This window comes from Myodes glareolus, chromosome 22 (genome assembly GCF_982192425.1).
Source record: "Myodes glareolus chromosome 22, mMyoGla1.1, whole genome shotgun sequence".
Classification (NCBI taxonomy): domain Eukaryota; kingdom Metazoa; phylum Chordata; class Mammalia; order Rodentia; family Cricetidae; genus Myodes; species Myodes glareolus.
The window spans coordinates 23,287,914-23,294,673 of NC_142047.1; positions in this window are offsets into that span (position 1 = coordinate 23,287,914).

The following is a 6,760-nucleotide window of genomic DNA, read 5'->3' on the forward strand; positions in this document are numbered from 1 at the left end:
AACACCATGCCTGGTTTATGCAAGGCTGGGGATTTAACCCAGTATCCCCTGCGTGCTAGGCAAACATCCTACCAATTAAGCTTCATCCCCAGCCCACACAGGGCATGCTTATCCGGTTTGCCACCGCTCCCTTTTGTCTCTGGCCTGGCTTCCTTCACAAACTTATGAACCCTAATTAACCCTCCCGTGAGTGTTCAAACTTGGGCCCACAGGCCATATACACCCCAGGCCATATGAATATGGTCCCATTAACTTATTTAAAACCTTGAGGTTTTTTGTTGTTGTTGTTGTTGTTGTTTGTTGTTTGTTTTTTTTTTAGTTCAGTAACAAAGTTCTCGAGCATGAAGTTTGTACATGGCAGTATCCTGTGATATCAGAAGGATATGCACCTTGATGCACCTTCAAGTCTAGCCGTCTCAAGGTATTCGAGGCTCAGAATGTAGCTCTTGCCCTTGAGTTTCTACCTCTAGCTACAAGGCCCTCTTGAGTTTTTAGGAGCGACTACTCTCTTCCCAGTCTCACAGCCCTTGCACATGCTCTTCTCTCTGCCTAGAACATTCCCCTCTCCACAACTCCCAGCTCAAAGATGGTGTTCATTGGCTGAGTTGGGGTCCCCTTCATTTATCCAGATTTATCATCCATGTCACATTTCACAATTTGTAATTCTTCATGGCTACAATCATCTCTCTCCTCTGTTTCCCTACTTAGGGACACCGTAGGGCAAGCATTAGTGGTGTTTGTTGACCTGTATCTGAAATATGCATCTCAGAACCTGCACCTCATTGGCAAAGGCTTGTGGAATACAGGCACGGGTATCCACCCCATGAGATGTGCCAGTCACCTCATGAGTTTGGAAAGCAAATGCCAACACCCTTCTCTCAAAAGTTCTGAGGTGAAAGGGGAGCAGAGTGACTACATTCACATTCACACATGGAACATGTGCCAGACAACTGTAGATGGTGAGCAATTGCATTGGCATTCATACATGGAACACATACCAGACAGCCATAGATGGCCACAGAGGTCAAAGGGCAGAAAGAAGACAGAACCATGAAATAAGGCCTTCTCTACATGGAGAAATGGAGGCCTGGCTTGACCTAAAAATCTATAAAATCCCAAAGCAAATCGGGGGGGGGGGCACCTAACATCAACAAAAAGAGAGGTCTTCCTAAGAGTTCCAGGCAAAGATATACTATTCCTCTATCCTACTGGCAGCCCAGTTTCTAGATCAAGATCAAGATCAAGGAAGCAGAGTAGCCAGCCACTAGTTCTTACCTCTACCGAATCCTCAGTCTGAAGGGGGCAAGATCCTGTCTCTACGAATCCTCAGACTGCGTGCCTTAAGCTCTTGTCTCCTCCTACCTTATATCTCTCTCTCCACCTAGTCATATCACTCCTGTCTCCACCTCCCTGGTGCTGGCATTAAAGGCATGTGACTCCTAAATACTGGGATTAGAAGTGTGTGCCACCACTGCCTGGACTCTATGACTAATTAGTGTGGCTAACTCCACACTTTGATCTTCAGGCAAGCTTTACTTGTTACAGCACAAACAAAATATCACTCCATTTCACCTTTTTTTTTGTCTAAAATAAAGAAAGATTATAACTAATATAAGAAAAATTATATACAATAAGTACTATAACTATATACAATATATACAGGCAATAAATACATCAACAATGTCTAGTCTATTTTCATTTGACAAATTCAGAGAAAATACTCCACTAACTACCCTTGGTGAGTTCAAAGTCTTGTACCTAATTCACTTTCTATCCTAACTTATATCACCATCTTAAACTATCTTTTGATGTCTCTCAGCCTTATGCACTTATACCTTTATAGTGGTAAATAAGAAAAACTATAACTATCTCATCGTCAACTCCCTCAGAGACCTGAGAAAGAAATAATATTAACTGAGTAAGCAGGAAGTGCAAGCAAGAGACTTCTAAAAATGTGAGAAATGACAGAAACAGCTGACTGCCTGGACAGTCACCCAAGGTGCCTCTGCAACATTGGGACATCCATCTTTGGCCTACAGGCCTAGCATATCCAACAGACTTTTCTATAATGCAGAATTTTTGAAAGACTGACATACCTTGTCTTGGCAAGGTTTGGCAGTCATTCTCTTTCATGTCTTACTTGTTCAATTTTGTCAACAGTCAAGACAAGGACACTCTTCTGCCCAGTGGCTTATTTTTGCCACAAAGAAAATAAACTCAATGTGCAGTTTCTTCGATGCCCATCATCTTCTCTGAAATAGACTGGTGCTACGCTTCATTGCCATAAAAAACTATGTTATTAAAATATCTTAAATGCTATATTCTGTATATCTCTAAAGTGTTTGAAGATGATCTGTGTATCTAAACTAATATGTTTGACCTTGAAAATATACCTAACAGGACTACAAGTTCGACTATAATAGGTGACTGATTATTAGCCTGCATTTCCTTATTATGCTAAATATAATAATAACTTTCAAAGATAAGAAACTTGCAATACATTGTTAAATGAGTTGTGTAGATATAATAACTTGAATAAGATTAGAAATGTATATACAGTATGTTCTAACAAAAACAATCTTTTTGTTTGTTTGTTTGTTCAGTTGTTTTTCCCAACAGGTTTCTCAGTAGCTATGGAGTCAGTCTTGAAACTTGTTCTGTAGACCAGGCTGGCTTCAAACTCACAGAGATCCTTCTGCCTCTGTCTCCCGAGTGCTGGGTTTAAAGGCATGCACTAGTACTACCTAGTCTAACAAAAATAATTTTTTTTTGGTTTTTCAAGACAGGGTTTCTCTGTAGCTTTGGGGCATGTCCTGGAACTAGCTCTTGTAGACCAGGCTGGTCTCAAACTCACAGAGAACCACCTGCCTCTGCCTCCTGAGTGCTAAGATTAAAAGCGTGCACCACCATGGCCCAGCTAACAAAAAAAATTTTAAATTTGTATCAATATACAAAAATCCATATCAATGTAAAATTTTTAAAACTAGCAGTTGCTATTTTTGGTTTAAAAATAGATTCAATAATCTACCTTTTTATGCTATTTATATATCTTTCCCTTTTTCTCTTCAGAGTAGATTCAATTATCTGCCCTTATAACCTATTATATCTATATTCCCTTTTTTTCTTTTCAAAATAAGAATTCTAAATCTAAACTTCTTTGTTTAGCTTTTTCCCTGGCCATTGCCAATAACAACTTGTAACCAACCCCCCTAAACAAAAACAAATATCCACAACCCAGTGAATGACCAAAAACCACCCACCACACCTCTTAGGAATGTGGGTGTTGTACTCTTAAATTTACTTTCTTCTGTCTGGGGGAGATGGCATCTTTAGGAGACCCTGAAAAGAAAAATTTGGGTTAATTGTCTAGTTCTGAGAGAGGCAGTTGTATCGTTTGTTGTCCAGTCTCTGTGTAATGGGAAAGTGCAGGGCTCGTCTTAAGTCCTGGGTAGAGTTGTCTGTGAGGCTGGATCATCTCAGCTAGTCACCTCAAAATTGTCCTGAGCAATTTGCAGTACAAAGCCAATCTTTGGGTGTTGTCTTTCAGCTAAGTGGTGTTATCATAGTTTTTGTGGGGTCACATTATCTTTTTGAAGACTTCAAAGATCACATTAGGTCAAATTATTCCTTTTCTTGGTAATTTTTTTCCTGGTAGTTTTCCCTTCTTCTTCAGATGCTTAGTTGTCCAAAGGTCTTTAAATTACTCCAGATGATTTTTTTTTTCCTGAAAAGATAAAACGAAACGCTCCCCAGCCCTAACTTTGGGGCATTCCTCGTTTGGCAAATAAAAAGCATTTGCCAGTTTTATAGGTTGGTTTAGATCAAACGATCATGCTGTTTGATGAACTATCATCTCTTCTAATTAAGAGATTTCTCTTTGTTTAAATTGAACCTTTATTAATTTTGATAGTATCCATAGCTTTTCTTCTCCTCTGGAAACAAAAGCAAAACCCCTTCTCCAACATGAATGGTTTCTATTCTGAGATCAGCATATCTTTAAATTATAGAGGCTGATTTAATTCAGCAGTTTTTTCTGTTATCCAATACCTCTCCACAGCTGTTGTTCCTTTCTCATTAGCATTTAGAAAATTCAAAGTTAATAAAGCATTATGCAATCTATTTCTTGGGGGGGGGCTTTATTACCCCTTTCTGTTTATTTAGCATATTCTTTAGAGTTCAATTTGATCTTTTTATGACTGCTTGCCCTGTAGGGTTGTATGGTATACCTGTAATATGCTTTATATTGTAATAAGCAAAAAAAAATTGTTTCATTTTATTCGAGACATGTAGTAAGGAGGCTGCTTGTTCATTTCCCAACTGCCCAGACTCCTGAAATAACCACATTGAAACTGTATTAATTAATTAAATCACTGCTTGGCCAATTACTTAAGCATACTGCTTGCTAGCTCTTACATCTAGAATTAACCCATCTCCATTTTTTTATGTTTTACCACAAAGTTTGTCGCCTACAGCAAGGTTTCACCATGTCTGTCTCTGGCAGCAGCTCCATGGTTTCTCCCCTGACTCCGCCTTTTTTCTCCTAGCATTCAGTTTAGTTTTCCCCACCTAACTCTGTTCTATCCTATCAGGCCAAGCCAGTTTCTTTTTTAAAAATGGTATTCACGGGCTGGAGAGATGGCTCAGATGTTAAGAGCATTGACTGTTCTTCCAGAGGTCCTGAGTTCAATTCCCAGCAACCACATGGTGGCTCACAACCATCTTAATGAGATCTGGTGCCCTCTTCTGGCCTGCAGGCATACATGCAGACAGAACACTGTATAAATAATAAATAAATAAATCTTTAAAAAGAATGGTATTCACGGCTTACAGAGGGGAAATCCCACATCGGAGACATATGTTGGAACATAGTCAGTCTTAATTTGTACAGGTATCCTCATGATGGCCATAACTTCTAGCAAATGTGTAGTTGCCAAAACAGCTTTATCAGAATCCAAAGCAGTTGCCCATTGGAACCCTGAATAGGTATCAATGGTATAGTGTGCATACTTTAATTTTCCAAATTCTACAAAATGAAACACATACATCTGCCAGATTCTATTCCTTTGAGTACCCTTTGGATTACTTCCTGGAGGTAGTAGAGTTTGGTTATATAAAGAATAAGTAGGGCATTTTCTTATAAATTCCTTAGCTTGTTGCCAAGTGATAGAAAAAAATCTTTTTTAAAACTTTTGCTATTAAAATTTTTTATGAAATTCTGAGGTCTCAAGCATATTTTCTATCAATAGCTGACTAATTTCTTCATTACCTTATGCTAGACCCACATGGGATTGGATGTGATATATATATATATAAAATATCCTATCATATCTATATTCCCCTTTTCTTTTCATAGTAGATTCAATAATCTTCCCTTATATCCTATTATATCTATACATACTTTTTCTCAAAAGTTCTTTGGGCTTACTCTATTCCTAAAGATAAGTTGGGCCACAACTAAAAACGTGGTTAAGAAAACTTTGGGGTTTTAGGTGATGGATCTGAAGCTAGAGACTGAAGTGGGTCTGTGATCAGTATTTGTGCTGGGCTCATCCTTAATTTGATGCTCCTGTCTTCCCAAGCACACCTGACTCATGCTGCAAGGCTTCTCTTACAGATTTTGGGGCACAGCAACGGAGAGAAGGCTGAAGCTATGCTAGAAGCCAGCATTCAAGTTTGGCTTTTCATACTGGAGGATGGAGGGGGTCCATAATGGGGAGAAGGATCTGGTGCTAAGGACAGGCATTGGCAGGCATGTGTGAGGCCCTGGGTTTCATCTCCTGTGGCAGAAAAAAATTAAAAATGCATAAATAAACAAGACTGAGAGAGGCTGATAAGGTAACTGTTTCCAAACAGTTACCTGAGGAGTTTTAAAATTCTAAGAAAGTGTTAAGGGTACTGGCTGAATTGAACCTGGGTTCAATTCCCAGCATCCATGTGATTGCTAACAACCACCTATAACTTCAGTTCTAGGTGATCTGATGCCCTATTCTGACCTCTACAGGCACCAGGCCCATATGTGGTATACAGACATATGTGCAGACAAACCACACATATACATAAAACAAGTATTTTTTTTAATAATTCTGAGAGCAGTGCATGGTTGCACACACTTTAACCCCAACAACAAGAGGCCAGAGGCAGACAGATCTCTGATGATTGTTTGTTTGAGACAGGGTCGTACTACGTAACTTTGTCTGTCCTAGAACCCACTCTGTAGACCAGGCTGGCCTCAAACTCACAGAGCTCCGCCTGCCTCTGCTTCCCAAGAGCTGGAATTAAAGGTGTGCGCCGACACTCACAGATCCCACTGAATCCCTTGATCCTCGTGCCTTTACCTCCCAAGTACCAGGATTACAGGTATGTGCTCCCATGCCTTGCTGAACTTTGTATTTTTATAAAGACCTTCAGGAGTATTCCCAATGTCCTAATGGGGGACCAGTGTGAAGTCTCTAGAAAATGCTAAGAGAGAGCTCAGTTTGTAAAGTGCTTTCTGATTCCTAGCATCTAAGTGAAAGCTGGGAGCTGTGCACTTGGGGAAACCTAGACAGGACGATCCCTATAGTAGCCAGCTAGTGTAGCCTGAACTAGCAAGCTCCAGGTTCAGTGAGAGTCCCATGTGATTAAAGATGTCAGGTGTCAACCTTTGCCTCGGCATCCTTCCATCACGTACATATGCACACACAGGAAGGGAGGGAGGGAAGGATGGAGGAAGGGAGGGATGGAGGGAGGGAGGGAGGGAGGGAGGGAGGGAGGGAGGGAG